The sequence below is a fragment of the Anser cygnoides genome, chromosome 5 (assembly GCF_040182565.1).
Source record: "Anser cygnoides isolate HZ-2024a breed goose chromosome 5, Taihu_goose_T2T_genome, whole genome shotgun sequence".
Lineage (NCBI taxonomy): Eukaryota > Metazoa > Chordata > Aves > Anseriformes > Anatidae > Anser > Anser cygnoides.
This window is the reverse complement of record NC_089877.1, coordinates 2,680,849-2,699,109: the sequence shown is the minus strand read 5'-3', so window position 1 is coordinate 2,699,109 and position 18,261 is coordinate 2,680,849. Positions and strand designations below refer to the sequence as shown.

The 18,261-nt window shown below is 38.3% G+C and overlaps 1 protein-coding gene and 1 long non-coding RNA gene across 10 annotated transcripts in view; one reads left to right on the top strand and one right to left on the bottom strand.

The window, feature by feature from the left end:
* SBF2 (SET binding factor 2) overlaps positions 1–18,261 on the bottom strand; it is a 300,617-nt gene that overhangs the window by 210,139 nt on the left and 72,217 nt on the right. The window lies entirely within an intron of this gene.
* Positions 1,567–9,902, top strand: LOC136790870 (uncharacterized). The gene is made up of 3 exons (XR_010831665.1): positions 1,567–2,260; positions 7,327–7,432; positions 9,168–9,902. It is a non-coding gene; the product is annotated as an uncharacterized lncRNA (long non-coding RNA).

The window sequence follows — 18,261 nt, the reverse complement described above, 5'->3', positions numbered from 1 at the left end:
ATAATGGATCATTATTAGAAAAATAAAAAATGAAAATCAAACATTTGTCAAAAAGCAGTCTTCCAAAAAGGTGAAGTTCATAGGTTAAAAGTTTAGACAGTTTACCTAGAACATTACAGTGCCCTGACATGAATCAGTTCGCTTCCTAGGACAAGTCATCAGCAATTTTCTGCACTGAAAAGCGTAGAGAAAAAATGCTTACTTCTACTAACTTTGCTCATCCAATTCTCTTGTTTTCCTTCTTTTTTTAAGATACAGTGCAATAGATACAAAGCCCTTCAGACAAGCCACAGATGTTCAACTGTCGTGTTCTGTCATCCTGAATGGTACAGGAACACATGCATAAACATGAATCTGCGTGTTCCTCATGCTGGAACTGTTGGAGAACATCTTGAAAAGAACCTTAACCTTTTTTACTGAAGTTTAGCTCTGGGATACAGCACAATGTAATGTAGCAAAGCAAAAGTAAATTTACTTTAACCAATATGTCATGGTGGTTTTTAGCTGGAACAGTTAATTTTCTTCGCAGAGGTTCACACAATGTTGTCGTTTGGATTTTTGATGAAAACAGTGGTGATAACACACCTTATTTAGTTGTTGCAGTGCAGAACTTGCACAGAGCCTAGGTCATTTCAGCTGCTGGTGCTGCCCTGCCCGCAAGCAAGCTGAGGGTGCACAAGGAGCCTGGAGGGGACACAGCCAGGACAGCTAACCCTGACTGGCCAAAGGGGTGTCCCACAACATGTGGTGTCAAGCTCAGCAATAACAGCTGGGGGAAAGGAGGAGGAAGGTGGGGAGGCATGTAGAGTGATGGTGTTTGTCTTCCCAAGAAACTGTTCCGCATGATGAGTGCTGCTCTCCTGGAAGCAGCTGAACAGCTGCCTGCCAATGGGAGGATTCCTGGTTTTGCTTAGCTTGTGCACACAGCTTTTCCTTTACCTAGGAAACTGTCTTTATGGCAACCCAGTTAAGATGAATCTTCAAAGAGTCATCAACATAAAGAAAGATCTAACTTAGAAATAAAGTTTTGTGGAAGGATGCATGAAGGATACATTATAGCAATGGCCCACTTTAAAGGATAAATGTGGAAATGAGTAGTTCTTAATCACAAGATACAAGCATTGGAAGAAAGAAGTTTCCTATCAGATGTGAAGACAAGTAAAGAAAAAAAACACAAAACACTTAATCCTTCCACAGAGAGTTCCTATGACAGAGATTTGCAGATCACAGAATCACAAAACAGCTCAGGTTGGAAGGGACCTTAAAGATCATCTGGTTCCAACCCCTCAGCCATGGGCAGGGACACCTCCCACCAGATCAGGCTGCCCAAAGCCCCATCCAGCCTGGCCTTGAACACCTCCAGGAATGGGGCGTCCACAGCTTCTCTGAGCAACCTGTTCCAGGGCGTCACCATCCTCTGAGTGAAGATTTTTGTACGAATATCTAAACGTCCCCTCTTTTAGTTTAATGACATTACCCCTTGTCCCATCACTCCCTGATGAGTCCCTTTCCAGATTTCTTGCAGGACCCCTTTAGGTCGTGGAAGGTACCTAATAAGGATAAAAGGTACCTAAAATAGCATTTATCTTAAAGTGTGTTATATATTGGAAATATTTTTGAAGCTTGAAACTGCAGTTAAGCCTTCTGCTCTGCAGGAGGTCGGTGTGTGTGTGTGTTTGATATGGATTATTACTCTAAATATTGTTCAGGAGGAATAGATTATTGGTATGCAAATACAAAATGAGCATCGCATTTACTCCAAGTGTTTAACTATGTGAGTAATGATAAAAAGGGCATAATCGGTGTCTTAGCTACACATATGAAATAAGCATGCCTGATTTGGATAAGGCAACAAATAATTTGCAGAAGGGAATGGCTGGGTAACAATTTCTGCAAATGTGTGTGCAGTAAGTACAAACCTAGCAGAAGCATAACCTTCACGTGTTTCCTTTCTCTACTGCAGATGTTCAAATTAATTCATGTATACCAGATCCAACTACAAGTAGACCATCATCAAGTGCACCAACGGACTTAACTGCCTCTTCAGGCTCAGATTTAACTGAAAACATCACAGTAGTGCCTAACGCAACTGAGACGGAATGAGCCTTGAAAAATGTGAAATTTCGGGTGATATGTGTAACTGAAACAATATTACCAACAGAGGGGACTACTACAAAAATGCCAGAGGAATACTCACCAATTGATTCTCCTAACTACACTTCCCGTGCTGGCTTTAAGAACGATGGCGTTGTCTTTGGAGGTAAAGGCTATGTATGGTAGCTCTTCAGGTAGGAGAGCTGGTTAGTTACACAGATGTTAGTAGGAAAACTGTTTACTGCTGGTTTTGTTTGCTACTCCAGCATACAGGTTTTTTGCAGATCTCTGTTAAGGAAAAATCAAAAAATAGAACAGGAGGAAGGAATGCTTACATACATCATTTTGCCCTTTCAGTAATGCCTATGCCTTCAGCATGCATTCAGATACATCCCCTGGTGTCCTAGATTTTGTATGACAGATAAAGTTTCTCTCTGAACTGAGGCACTCTGCATCAGGTGGGCTTCAAAAGTGCATATGCTGACATTGTGACAAACAGCAGTTTCCCATTCCACTCCACTGTACAATTCACTTGGTTAAAATAGAGAAGGAAGTAACTCAGTAACCTCTGTCCCTCTCTCCACTGCTTTCACTGGTTAAGTAACAGCCTTTGCCCATTTTATCTAAGTAAAATAATAAAATAAGATGATTAAGGTTTTCCAATGAAATAATAAGTGCTAGATCCCTACCACATTCCCTCCACTCTGTATCTACCCTTTCCAAAGGCTCCTTTCAAGGTCCCTTCATTAATTCTTAACACTACAAGGACATTCCTTTAATACCAAGTGAAAGTTCTGTTAACTAGAGCTAATTAAACAAACGTGTTGCCCCATTAAACAAACACACTGAGCAGCCTGTGGACTTGCAGCTCAGCCTCCTCAGTTAGTGCCTCCAGCAACTTCACAGATCCCCAAATTTTTTTCCTGTTCATTTCGATCCATTTACTGAGAGCAACAGGAAGAACTGGTAGACATTAATATAGGCACCTTGGTTTTAAATTGGAAAAACAGGTTATTTCCATATTAATGGATTCAGATAGTCACAGTCAGCAGGATGGAAAGGTTTCTGTCTTTTGGTATCCTCTCAAATAATGTCAGAGCTGCCCAAAACCCAGTGGAAATGCCATAACCAACACTGCTCACTATATGGAAATTGATTACATGGAATTTTTATTATTATTATTTTTCAAGACTGCTTAAACTCAGATGCATTAGCCACATCCCTCGAACTACTTAGTATAGCATACACATGCATGAGCACAGCATGAAAGATGACTGCATATTAACAATGTGTTCCATGTAAAACAGTAACTGCTTTCATTATTATTTATGTATGCAAAACATGCTTGGCAGTAACAAGTAATCAAAAGAAGCGCTTTCAACAAAATCATTACCATTACTATTATCAAACACCCTACAAAAGCAAGACTCTTCCTATACTTTAACTGAAGTATTTTGCAATTATTTTTCTTCAATTTTTGAATAAGATATTTAAATGTACTATAGAGTACAAAAATTGTGATGATCTTATAGTAATTTTGAAAGATGTGATTTCACACCTACAACAATGAACTACAATTTCAGTTGCATGACGATAAGTAGAACAAAATAATAATAAAAAGAACTCCAACAGTATCTTTATCTTGAGGATTACTAAAGTCAATCTATTACAAACCAATGCTGACCAAACAGCAAATTAGACTTGAATTTTTAGACATACATTTTTGTGCCTGTACAATATATATATATAGCTAATTTGTCCAAGACCAGAACAAAATTTTAGCCTGTAAGAATTCTGAATCAGCAGTGTATACCTTAAGAAATTAAAGAAAAAGCAACTTTTCTCCCCAGATAAACTCTTCTAATCTGCCCTCTTTCTCATTCCCTTCTTCCCATCTTTCTCTTTAAGCAATACAAACATGCAACACATTAAAATTCTGGCACAATTTGCTGGTTCCTGAACCCTAGTCCCCTAAACTCCTTTCTTATATAAATCTTTCCCCATGAAAGGTCACATGCCATCTCTTGCTTGCTCTTGGAATTCCAGAAGCAAGCTGTTAATGCAACTTACATTCCAAATTAATGAGAACTATGATAAACTCTGTCTTTTTACTTACAAACCCATGATAAAAATACATTTGAGTTGTACATTTGAGTTAATAATTACACAAGCAAAGCTCAGGGTATAAGCACTTTGGCGATCTGTAAAGAAAACTACAATATACATCGTTTTCAGTCTGCACAGAAGAAACACTACTGATCATCAAGAATGAGGGGGCACTACACAAAGAAGAATTAATCCACACAAAATACTTCAAAGCTACCATTATACATCCTAGATATAAAGTTACTAAATCATTTTGAGTACTCAGAGGCAAAGGTTTTCATGTTGAAATTCAGAAACATACTGACAGTGAAAGATACACAGGTGCAAGTGGCAGAGTAAAGTGCTGCTTATCATTCTTCACAAAACAGTACTGAGTACTCAAGAAATAACTAAAATCTGCTGGGAAGTGAAATCTTTTGCATCGATGCTCTTAAACAATTTGAAACAGCAGAGGGTAAACTTTTTAAATCTAACAGAAGACACACAACAAGAATGCTAACAAGCAATTAATGGAATTGGAGCCCAGCACAGATAAAAGTTGTCACAGCAACCATTATTAATACTAAACTGTGCTGACTCGTTTCCACACACAACGACCTTTGCTTCTCCTCAACACCTATCAGCCATACCTACAAGCAGCCAACTACCTGAATTCCCCCGCAGATCACAAGAAACCACTGGTAACATGACCTTCAGCAAGATCAGATAGCTGAATGTGAACATGACAAAAAAAAAAGAAAATTAGAGGAAAACTCTCAATTTTACCAATTAGAAAGATCGGTAGACCATTTTTACCTAATGCTTGTATAGTTTGCAGACTGGTTCCCCTACTGAAATTAGTGTTTACAAATATGCATGGATTACGTCAAACAACAATAGCTCAGATTAGGAGGATATCCTTTAAGAAATAAACACTCAACATAGCAATTGTTTTAAGACATACCACTGACACCTAAGCAGAACTGAAATCAACCTTCAGTTCATAAACTGAGAGGTTCCTGCCCCTAAATCCCAATACAAATTGCGAGCATGGCCCCTTTATGGGTCCCTTTGGGCTCCCTTTAGCAGGTCTGCATTCTTCACTCTTTCTTCACAAAGAACCCACCCAAAATAACTGCCTTCCAGTTTTCCCCCCCTTGATGTCTTCCTGTTCTAGGGCTGCAGCAGGGAGAAGGGTGGCAGAGGAATAAAATAGTCTAGATGACAGCAGAATCAAATTTGTATCAACACATGTTCCCAGGATTTCTTGTTTTGCACACTTTACGGTGACATTTTCTTTAAGAAACTGCTTCTTAAGGAACAAGACTTAGATTGGAGCTTACTGGAAGCTGGACTAAGAAAGAACCAAAGAATTCAACTCTTCGGCACTATCTATGGCCTCTGGGGAGTGCTGTTGTGGTTTCTGGTGTGTTTAAGATGGTCTTTTCAGTCCTGCCACCCCTGATAACAGAAGGACTTCTGTTAGTTGGCTTGTAACTCTCCAGTTATGCTACAGAAGTCTTGATGCCAAGAAAAAAATATCACAAAAGATATCTCTGTTTTAGAAGAGTTTAACTCAGTCCCGAGATGGAAATCAGAGCTGGAACCAAGGTGAACAAGAACACTAAATACCTAGAAATAAAAATATTTCTTCGATAGGCCTAAAAAACATGGCACAAAGTTCTAAAAATCTGCTCAAAGCCATTGTAACAAATTACAAGTTATGTGCATCTTAAAGTCTGAAGTAGAGTGGACATTAAAATTTACCTAAAGAGAATTTAACTAGTATATTCTACAGAGGAAACACTTTACTGCAGCCTAACAGTCACAAAAGGTTAAAAAAAATGCTGGTGCTTTTAGCAAGACAGACTTCCCACAATGACCACAGATATTATTTGTGCAACTGGCAAAATTCATAGTCAGTTGATCTTAATGAAGTCAAAGAAATGCATTCAACAGTCTTGGGAATCTGAACGACAGACATCCTGGATGCTTGCCATATTATCAAGGATATAAAAAATAACAGGATAAGATGATCTTTAGATCCTTCGCTTTGTAAACAGGAAAATGTGTTGAACTTCTCAGAGAAAAAAAAGTTATATTTTAATCCTCCCCAAATGTACTGACTGGGGTGCAATTGCCTAAAGTAACTAGGAAAATAAAACTAACATTCACATTTTAAAGAAAATGTACAGCATTGAAGAGGCTTTCAGGGTAGGGTGTAGCTGCATTACCGAGACCGATAAGCCGCACTTTTTGCTACCCCGAGCCAACGACCTGTCATGTTTTGACAAATGCTGTACTCTACTGTACTTTTGCTCATTATGATATCATTACAATACCAAAACACACCTCCATCCCAAAAGCTACCCACCTCCAAGGTGTGACCACCCCTCTCTGAGCATGCGCTCTGAATTTCTTGGAGCCTATTCCTTTAAACGGAGACGAGAAAACTTTTCACCAATCATAACTAAGATATGCTTGACTAGAGTCACTCAAGCTCCACCTAAAAGACAGAAAGTAATATTAATCGGCCTAAGAGAGAGGGGATGTCAGGGAAGATACCATCCCGAGGACCTCCTGACTCCTGGGATCAGTCGACGGGCTGAGCCTTCCTTCCCCCCCCATTGGGATGCCTTTGGGTGAGATTTGAACACTTGGTTATACTGTGTGTCTCCGCAGAAACTTAGAAATCTCTATAGAGTCTTTGTGCCTTTTAACGCGTTAATTTCCAGGCTGTGCACCTGTGTATTTCATGCATGCTAGCTTGCTTTTGCAGACAGTAACTATCGCCGGCAAACCAAAGAACCTGTGTACCTGTTGCTGTAATAAATTGTGCATTGTTCCTAGCCGTGATAGTTCTCATTGAACGTGACTAGAGTAAGGACGGTTATATGTTACTGGTGAACCCGTGACCGTGGTAGTTCAGTGCTCTGAATCCGACCAGACCCATATCGGTTAATGCATTATTGGTGAATCTGTGATTGTGATAGCTCAGTACCCTGAATCCGACCGGACCCATAATGGTTAATCGGCTACATCCCTTAACGCAACACTGACACTGTTAGTCAGAACTACCTGAGACACTTGGATGGTCCCATTTCCTGAACGTCTCAGTATTTGATTTTGGTACTTTTCTGTTTGCAGAACCAATAACCTATCTTACGCACAGAGAAAGGAAGCACAGAAAAAGTGGTCTGTGTCCCCAGAGGACACACAAGAAGTGGCCCCAATCCATACCACCAAATTGCAGGTCAGTGCCTTATTCACAGGATCATCCTTCCTGCTGTTGCAACAGATATTTTCCTGTGCAGGTCAACTACTAATCTCTTCATTCCTAGGTATAAAAAAAAATCATTTCTGTGCTTTGTAAATAAAGGAAGAGAAAAGGCCTCTATTCTACAGCTTATATTTTAATTAAATTAAAGCACAGAAGAAAAAAATGGCAATCTATACCATATCTCATTCCACTAAATCAACAGTTATTTCTCTGAAAAGAAGGCTGTCAATTCCTACTCAGTAAGAAAACCTTTAAAGTAGGTTTGGGAAGTCTTGGAAAAATTAACCTTTAGGAATGAACTTCATCCAGTGCAATGCAAAATGAAAAGGGACAAATATTATACAAAGCAGAAGAGCAAGGAAGCGAAATCAGAGGAAAGTGAAGCATGGTCAGAATGAAGAGGTAGAAGAGTGAATAAACAGATGTTATAATCATTATTGGTTCAATGCATATTTACCTACTCCAACAATGTCTAATACTGCTCAGTATCAGACACAACAACACTGGCTGACAGCACACAAAATGATTTGGCCAGCCATTACTCACTCCATCATTTTTTCTCTCTCTGAATAGCCACATACCAAACATCGCGAAGTCAATTATACCTGAAAATTTTTTAGCCATGTACAGTGCTATCTCATTTTGAATGCTGTGTTTTAGACCAAAAGCTTAGCAACTGGTGGCAATGACCTCACTGACATTTTTCAATTGTTAATTATGTAAAAAAAAAAATTTCCTTTTGCTGCTGTGGCAGCTACTGTTTTTAAAAGCCTATGTAGCAATTTTGGCAATAATCTGAAGTGTTCTTTAAAACTTTAGGACTAGAAACTCGAGAAAACACTATAAGGCACTGTCTAGAGCCTATAAAGGTGTCAGTTACTGTTGAAGAACCCTTCATTACCACCATACTCCACCTTTCGCTGGGAATCTCATTACCCCCAGATTTTATCTGAGTAAGTTACCGGTGCATTTACTACAGCTTGGCTCTAACATTTGGGCCTGCAGAACCTCCTTTCCAAAAAGAACTCTAGGACACACTACACTTCCAGACATACATTACATTTTTGCTGGGTGGACAATAACACAGCTTTATAAAAGTCTTGAAAGAAAATAACTGACAAGAGAAAGCAATGGTGAATGTTAAAACACTTTCAAGCTACTCCCTCACCAATGGTTGGCATAATAGTCAAGAAGTTGGAAAAAAGCTTGGGGGGCTGGAAGGGAGAAAGTTTCCTGCTCACAGACAATTCCCCTTTTTGTTTGCAAACAACTGACTTCTGCCAGCTTTTGGATAGGAAAGGAAGACCAGACTTAAAAATAAACATTCTATATTGAACAAACATTCTTTTGAACACATCAAACTGAACAAGACTTCCCCAGCTGTCTTGGAAAAATCTGTTCTATTTATTTTCAAGGAAGGTATAAAAATTAAGAAGACAAAACTGCCCTCTGCTTTGTACTTAGAATCCAGGTCTTAGAGCTTCTCTGAGTGCTCGAGGGGAAAAGAAAAAAAAAAAGAAAAAAAAAAAGGGGGAAGTACATCTTTTACAACAGTTTTTCGGTATCGGTATGCATTTAGGGGATTCCTGAATATGAAGATTCAGGTGTAAATGCAACAGTTATAAGATATTCTCTAAGTGTCAAAACACTTCTTTTGGCTATTTATTTCAAGTACAAGCATGCTTTAATGTGTTTTTTCTTTTTGCAGAGTAGAAACAAAACTAAGGCGGGGGGAGAATGCTACATCTATTATTTTACCAAGTACAGGTTATTGTTCAGATATACAAAATAATAAAATAGAAACATCTGACAGCTAAGATAAGAAATATGAGAAGATCTTACAGCTTTTGGAAGTGTCTAATCATGCCTGGTAATAGACAGAGAAAGTCATAATTATATGCACTGTATGCATAATTATATGGATGATATTACACAGATAACAATTCTAAAAAAAATTCAGACTCAGTATGCTGAATATGGAAATATGCCATTAAACTCTGTCTAAAAATGTCAGAAAAACAGTTTGCTTTTTTTGGTTTTGGCTTGGGCCCATGTTTTGGTTTTGTTTGTTTTTAAATCAGCATTATTTGTACCTGTGTGAACTTTGAAAAATAAGGTTGCAATGCTGAGACAAAAAGAGATTCTTTCTGTGACATTCTGGGGAAATATGAGAGATCATGTGACAGCAGCAAAAAGACACACTGTTCAATGTAATTTCACTTTAAATGCTGTCTGAAGTATCATAAGAAATTTTTCACTTTGGAAGACCCATGTATATCGTTATGAAAATAAATTTTTAATTGGTCCTTTCAGACCTTCCAATATTTAGCCAAGTTACAGACAAAAACTCTGTATGTGATGTCAAAGAAAATTTCTTAATATTGGAATTCTATTTTCATAAACATATGCTGAATAACAAATGAAGAAGGGAAAAATCAAGTTAAACAAAGGGAAAGAAAAAAAATCATGACAAAATGACAAAAAAATACTGAAGATCTAGATGAGGAGAGCAAGAAGGAAGAACAGGTAGCAGCACTGTGAGCATCAAGCTACTGAAGGCTGAATTCCCAAATGGCTTGATCCCAGTTGTTAGAATCTCAGTTTAATAAGCTCAGAGCACAGATAATTTTTTTAATATATCTTTAACACCTGTTCCACATGCTGTCTGATGTGCAATAGCATTTTTATTATACTGTAAGTTTTTTCTAATACAGAATACATCTACAGTTCTATGGGACTACCTAAATACACACACACAAAAAAGTTTCCACAAAACTTATCAGAACTCAGTACCTTCAACCTCTTCTGAACTGCTAGCTCTCTGGCTTTCACAGGATATCTTCACTGCTCCTGAGTTGGTTTCCTGAAGAAACGAGGCTTATGCAATGCATCTTGTGTTAGCCTGTAGGTTCTCTCTACTCCCTTCAGCTGCTAGCTATAAGCATAATTAAAATAAAAGTAGGAATACAAAACCAACCTGATAATATAACAACAACATAGTTACTATCAAACTCAATGCATCATTCAGAATGATGCCTTTTGTATTGTTTATTCTGAGATCCAAACAAGGAAATTTTTCTTTTACAGAAACTGTGTCTTGAGCTCAGGAAATGCTTCCAGAACTGATGCACACACTACCAGAATAGTATTCGATCTAGCCTATTTGAAAGAACAAGATCAGTAGTAGTTGAACACACATGTTGGAATAAGCAAACACACGGGTCTTCTTTCGAAAAGATCTGTGAAGTTTTGGACAAAGACATTTTTAAGGCAAAGACTTCCCTCGGAGCACACATTTATATCCAATGATCTGAAAAAGTGGTTTTGTTTGAGGGAAGGGATCATAGAGCTTAAATTCTGTCAAAAGAAAAGAGCTTTGAAGCTAACTCTCATAAAAATGGTGATTCAAAAGCACATTCCAAAATGAAAGACAAAAATTTCATGCCTATTGCATCTATAAAGTCAAAACAATACAAAGCAAATGGGTTTCTCAGAATGTATATAAAATATTTTCCCTATTGGAGAGGTTCATAAATAACCACTAAGAGGGAAAAAAAAAAAAGTTTGCTCCAAAAATTACAATGGTTTGTGTAACAGCATTTAAGACCTCCTGTCAAGAGGGAATTCACGCAAACATTAAGAGTGCATGAAGAATCTTATCCCTACCTCAGTCTATCTTTGAAAAAAAAAGATAAAATTAGAGTACTAGGGTGAATTATCACCTGAAAATGTTGCTGATGAGGAAAAATGTCGCAGTACAAGACCAAATGTGTCTTCTCAAGCTTTGACTTGTTTTAAAGGCACCAGGGAGTCGGATATATCTAATTAGCAGGGAATGCAATGTTGCAAAAGAGTAAGCAAAACACTTCCCAGAGCTGGCTGATAACTTTAGTTCAGTGTGAGGCTCACCAACATACAGACCCATGATAAGCAAGCAGAGTGCATTTTTTGAGAGACAGAAAGAAGACTGAGCACAGATTTTCTATGCTATGAGGAAGAAAAAACACAGCAGTAGAACACAGTTCTAGATGTCTTGACTTCACATAATTGAAGTAAAAACTTTGACTCTCTTAGCAAAAGATTTATCTTCACTACAAATCAGCATTTTTTTCTTAGAAACTGAATGTATTCTGCCTTTCCCTAGATCCTCATCTATCTTTTGAAGTAAACTGACCTATGTAAAGCATACGGGTGGAGTAGGAAAAGAAACACACAGTTACAAGTTCAATTGGCTTAGTATTCCTGATCTCTATGAAAAAAAGAGATAAATGGCTATAGCAATAAAAGTTATTTCTGTGATTGATTTTAAAACAGTCTGGCAGCCAAACATTTTGCAGCTACCTGTGAAGTATAAAGAGCTAATAACAAGAAAAGTGGTTGTTTTCCTTTTAAAACCAACAGAATATACAAATCAATGTTATAAAGCCATGCCATTTGTCACTATTTAGATCTCGGTATATTTTACAGAAACTATCTGAAAAATTTACTGAAATATCCAAATATGCTGGCTCTTTCTTCCAAAAGAAATTATATTAAAGTCCTTGAAGATCAACTTGTTAATGAGATAGTTCTGCATAGTCTGGTTTCTAACATCTTTATCGGTTTGATGCTAACATCAAAAGTAGCTGAGCAATAAAGTAAGTTTATTACAAGAACAGAAATAGCTGAAGATGCTCTTCTAACTCTTCTACCAGGTAGAAAGGTGTTATTTGAGTTACCAATCACCACCACTCTCTTTTTGGCTAACACACCACACAGAGTTCTCTGCACTACTCCATTCCCACATACAGATCACAGATGAAAACTCTATTACCCTCCTTTCCATAGGAATAATCTTATGAAACACATAAAAGAAACACAAGAGAGCACTGCTTTAAATGCATAAAGAAAGCAAAAATGTGAAGTTCAGATTTTTTTATGCAATGCTCAAGATATTCATAAATAAGGAGGAACTACAAGTTCACATCTTTCAACTCTTCTTTCCCAAAATTATCCCGAATTTAAAAGATATTAACAGGCAAGAACTTGTTAGTCAACCTGCACCAATACACGCAGGCCTGGATCCAATAGTGGCTACTATATTTTTATCAGAAAATCCTGTCAGCTTCAGATTTGAAGGGTTTGGGTTTTTTTGTTTTGTTTTTTAATTTTGGTAACACTGTCTCAAGAACTACCACCTCATAAAGGAATAGTATCTGTATCGTCTCCTATAGTTTCAGAATCTTGCATTGACAGGTATTATGCTGACAGATCTGCTTCATTAACATGATATAAAATACCCTGCACCGAGTGCTGATGCAGCCCTGAAACTCCCTGCATGAAACGGGGTATAAACCAGTGGTGGGAAGTAGGAACACATGTACGAGGTTATATTGTACTAAATAATATCGTTGTTTGGACCATTAGATATAAGGAGAAGCCGTTTAATTTTCAAACATTTTGCCTGATAATTTACCTTCGGTCCAACAGCTGTACTCAAAAGATATTTTCATTGTTGCAGATGTCAGAACGCAAACTTAATATTTCAACTTATAACACTTTCCATCCTAACACCTCAAAATCTCTAATAAAGGACACTACATTTGGTTACCATGGTGACAGATAACCTGTCAAAACAGAGATAGCCCATCTTATATGCAGAGAAAGATTAATTGCTCAAAGCCACAAGTAAGTGATAAAGTTTTATTTAAAACATCCGTACAGCTACTTTATGTCTTGGCGAAATGTCTCCACCAAGGGGTTTCAGTTCTTGTGTTGCCATACATCTGAACTCTTAAAAATGTCATTTGATTTTTATTAAGCAGTACTATTGCCACAAAAAATAATTCTTACCATATTCTGTTCTCAGCTGTAGCCTAATAATAGACATTCTTTAAACTTCAGTAAATAATTCTCTTTAATTTTGTGGTATTCTTATGTAGTCTGCATATAGAATGCTTTCTTAATGTAACAACAAGAAGAATTCTGCAGCATAAAAGGCACTAGGCAGTGATTCTCCAAGAGCGTTTTTGGTATTACAGTAGTTCTGAAGAAAACAGCAGCTAACACTCTTATATATACTTCTGAAGCCCTGCCAGGATGTAAATTGAATGACCTGACATGAATTCTAACTCACAGAAAGCCTAGCAATTCAGTTACTTGAGATGGAAAAAGGCAAATTACTGGAACTGAAACAGACTATCACACTCCACCCACACAAAAGGGAAACAACAGGGAAGGAATATTGCCACAGGAAGTTTACTTACCAGGAACCAGAGCTGAAGCTACAAGGTGCTCACGCAGCACAAAACATCCTATTACTTGAGGCTGGAGAACACTCTAATGCAGAGTGAGGAATGCATTCAACCAGAATATCTTGTCTTGAGAAATAAGGTGCATACAAGGCTATGCATGGCCTTTCATTTCCTCTACCTCTTTCACTAAAAACCACAAAAAATAAAGGAGCCACCTAACAGAGACAGGTGTGGCACTGGTTAACAGGGGACCCATATGTAATATCAGGGGAAAGTCTGAAAGAAAAAATACTGAAGAAGAAAAGCTATGAACAAACCCCAAGAAAAAATACAGATGGGCAGAAATTAACACAAAATAAGACCTAAGAGAGTTAGATGAGCTTCTTGCTCAAGCTGCTATTTCAACATAACCCACATGCCCCTTCAAAAAGTGGCTATAACTTCAAAGTCATCCTCCTAGCATGATAAATGCACTCAGTACATGCTTTTCTGCAATTTACAAGGACAGAATTTTCTGCAATTTACAAGAACAGTCTTCTCTTGACAGAAGACAGGCTGGAAGGTGTAGCACTTTAATAGCATGATCTATGGCAGCTAGTAAGGGAATAACAATTTCAGAGACTTCACCAAGAACTGCAGAATGTCCAAATATCAAAATCGCCTATATATAAAAAAGTGGATAATCAGCGACGCACCTTGTCTTTACCTAGGGCTAGAAAGATCTTTTTTTTAAAACAATGGAACCTGAAAAACATAAACATGGCTAGACACTCTGATGTAATAAAGAGCGTATCCAAGAAAGTTTGGCTACGAACACATTTAGAAGCAGAAGAGCTTCCAGTTGTTGTAGAAAGGAAAGCAGGACGATATCACTGATCAGCACTGATCATTACAGTTCATCATTCCATTATTATGTCTGCTGCTTATGGTTTAGAAGCAACACAACCCAAATTTGTATATCAGAGTTTGAAGCCCTATGTAGGTGAGCTATTGACTGATGATCTTCCATGCACCTATTCTCCCTCCTCCCCCCAACAACTGGCGTATTGAAAGAGAAAGTACTCTGCATCATGTTATCTGTTAATCTAGTAACAGAAGGTGAGGTTACCCATCATAGCCGAGCTTTCCCTCGCTTCAAAGAGCCCAAGCCATAGTACATGGAAGTAAAACTTCTTCTCTAACCAAGACTACAGTTCTTGCACAACAGAGCAGTGAAACCGGGCTTCCCATCTCTCATGAAACACATCTGATGTCACTGTTTTGGAGGATTTGGAGAAGTACAAACGATGAACAGTACTATCACAGCAAATATAAGAAATGTTGACCCACTTGCCAAGGAAACACTTGCCAGAAGAATTCAGAATCCACATACTTGAAGTCATCCAAGGTAACATTTGGTGCAATGAGTCACATGAGATAAATAGGTCATCTGTCATAAAAGGAAGACGTACTGATTTACCACAGTGGTCAGCTGAGTAGGCAACTGCAGAACCAAACTTAAAGACCGGAACCTGTTTCACAGGAAGTTCTCTCCTCACCAAGGATTCAAGAGTAACTCCAATTACTACACAACTTGTAGCGATACAGTGTTCAGCTTTTGCACATACTCATTTTTACAGTCAACTCCACAAACCAGTATCATCAAGGTCTCTCTTAATAACTCCTGAAGAAATGTCCTAGAGACAACTTGGAGTAAGAATTAATCCTGTCTGGTTTCAGCGGGCAGAAAGTCAAAGAAGAACAGCTTGTTCACTTCAGAAGAGCTGTGTGAAATAATCTGACGGCCCAAATGCACTGAGGAAAAGGAATACATGCTTTTGCTGAAATCAGATGCGTGCTTACGATACTTGGTTTTGAACCTGGAACTTCTATACCAAGTGCCAATCCATATGAAAAAGGATTAAAACCTTTCCTAAAAACCCCTTAGGCACCATTTACCTCAAGTCTCTATTTACCCTGTGAACAGTGAAACAACAGAATTTGGAGGCTTTCAGGGATGGGGTGTACTGGGTCTGGTGGGGATAGAGTTAATTTCCTTCACAACAGCTCACATAGTGCTATGTTTTAGAGTTGTGACTAAAACAGTGTTGATACACACCAATGTTTTAGCTATTGCTGCAGTGTGTCAAGGCCTCCTCTGTTTCTCCTCTGCCCTCAAAGTGAATAAGGCTATGGGTGGACAAGAGGTTGGGAGGCAACACAGCTGGAACAGCTGACCCAATTGATCAAAGAAATATTCCAGTACCATATAAAACATCACACTCAGCAATAAAACTGGGGGAGTTTTTACCAAGTAGACATTGCTCAGAGACAGGCTGCGCTTCAGTCTGCTGGTGGGAGGTGGTGACTGATTACTTTTGCATCAGTTGTTTTTTTTCTTCACTTATTTAAATGTCTTTATCTTAAGCAACCATTTTCTCTCAGTTTTGCCCTTCTGATTCTCTCCTCCATCCTACTGTGGATAAGTGAGCAAGCAGCTGGGTAGGGGGGGGCTCATCTGCTGGCCAGGGCAAACTTACCACATAGACAATTCAAAGAGGTTAATCAGATTTTCTTAACATGCAATGGCATCCAAGCTGCAGACAGATGATAAAACATGACCAAAAAGCATGGTTCCATTCCCACACTGAAGGGCATCCTCAACTTATTTCAGCAGGTTTCATCATCCTTTCCAAGAAGAAAATAATAGTTCCAACAGAGACCACATTCTGGGAAGGTTCTGAGATACTACTTTCATGAAGGTGAGGAATTTTCACTGGAAGAGATGAACCTGCTTAGAACAGAATAAGCCTACAGTATTTTTTCTGTGATAGTGTACTGTAACCAGCCCAGACTGACCAAATGCCTGCACTGTAGCCACAGATAAGTAATAGAGCTCTTGTGAAGGCAAACCTAGAACCCAAAGATAAGGAGGATGACTGCTACCATCACAATTCTGGCACCTTACCTTCATTTTCCTGGCACAAGTAGCCATACTGTCCAAGGGCCAAGGTCTTAAAGACAGCACTACGAGCATATCTTAGCTTTGTCTTCCTGGATTTTACTAAATGAGCTGGTGCTGAACAGGTTGACAAATTTATGATGTAGACGGAAAGGTAATATCCTCAAGATGGACTTTTTAGGATGGATACACCTGATGAGCTTGCTGACAAAAATCTGCCTGGCACCAAAGTTGTGCTAAATGGTCTGACTTTAGATGACATCACCTTGTGGCAGACACAGGCCCGCAGACACAGGCCCTCAGATCCAGGGAGATATTCAGTGCCTTGTCAAGAAGACAAATTTGCAATTTGAAAATCTTGTGGGTTTTTCAATTGTTTGTTTGTTTTTGATAAATGTTTGGTAGATCATCTTAACATTTCATGGTAAGTGAGATACAACATATGTGGAGTACAAGATGGAGACAGTTCTCAAGTTGCAAAAGAGGAAGTCGGGAAGCCAGAATATTCTTGGATAAAGAACAAATACAGAACTTTTTCTGCCACTTTGAAAGGAAAACAATTCACAGCTATGGAACACTCCATCTCCCCAAGGAAGAGACGTGCCAGAAGCATTCCAGCTAATGCGTCCATGTGTTTTCTCATTCTCCACGCACAGAGCATGAATGTTCCATCTACAGAACCGGTAAAAGGAAAATATTCCCCACTCTCAAAAGTTCAACAGTAAACGGTGTGTTCATATTCACGTGGGCTACAAATTCAAATACAGAACTACTCATTCTGTAGTACTTCAAATAAAAAATGCGTTACAGAAGACATACTGTTAAAGGGCCCAGGAAGCCTTCCTTCTGTTTATAATATAATTCTGTAGAAAATCCTATTGACCACACTCCCATAAGGATATTTTAACCCTCTGGAGTAGAGGACAAAAGAGTACAACCAGGGACAATTGTTCTGTACTGATGTTCTCTGTTCCCGTATGTTCTTATTTTTGAACCATACAAGAATTTCAACAGTGGAATAGAACCAGATGTATCAGAGAAAGTCTTTTAATTCTGGCACATTCAGGCAAAGTCTGCTTTAAATGACTAAACATGACTAAACCTTAAATATTTAATTTGGGAGAGCTGCCTACCTACCCATGACATGTTGCAGTCACTCAGAGAGAACACTTTAAAAAACAGCTTAGGAAAGAAACCAAAACCAACAACACTCCACTCCTACCTCCCAAAAGAAACTAAATGAAAATTGCATCTGAAGTTCCAAAGGAAAAATCATTGGACAGGAGCTCTACAATGGAAAGACTTGTAAAACTCTTCCAGAAATAAGTATCACCTGTATATAAAGAACACTGGTGTAGGATAAAAATCATCTGCGCATTAAGCTCTATGCTGTTAGTTCAAATGTGCTGGTGGAAAAAAAAAAAAAAGAGTGATACAAATGATTAATGGTTAGGAAAGTAGGAAAGCCAAGGACTTGCTTCACTTCTGCATATAATCCATGTGTACATATTTCAAAAGATTGTACAAAAGAAGGCCTATTAAAACTATGCTACCTACCTATCTACAAGCAAATATTCACATTTACATACAAAGCTACTGCACTGCAATACCATCTACTGGCTAGGACT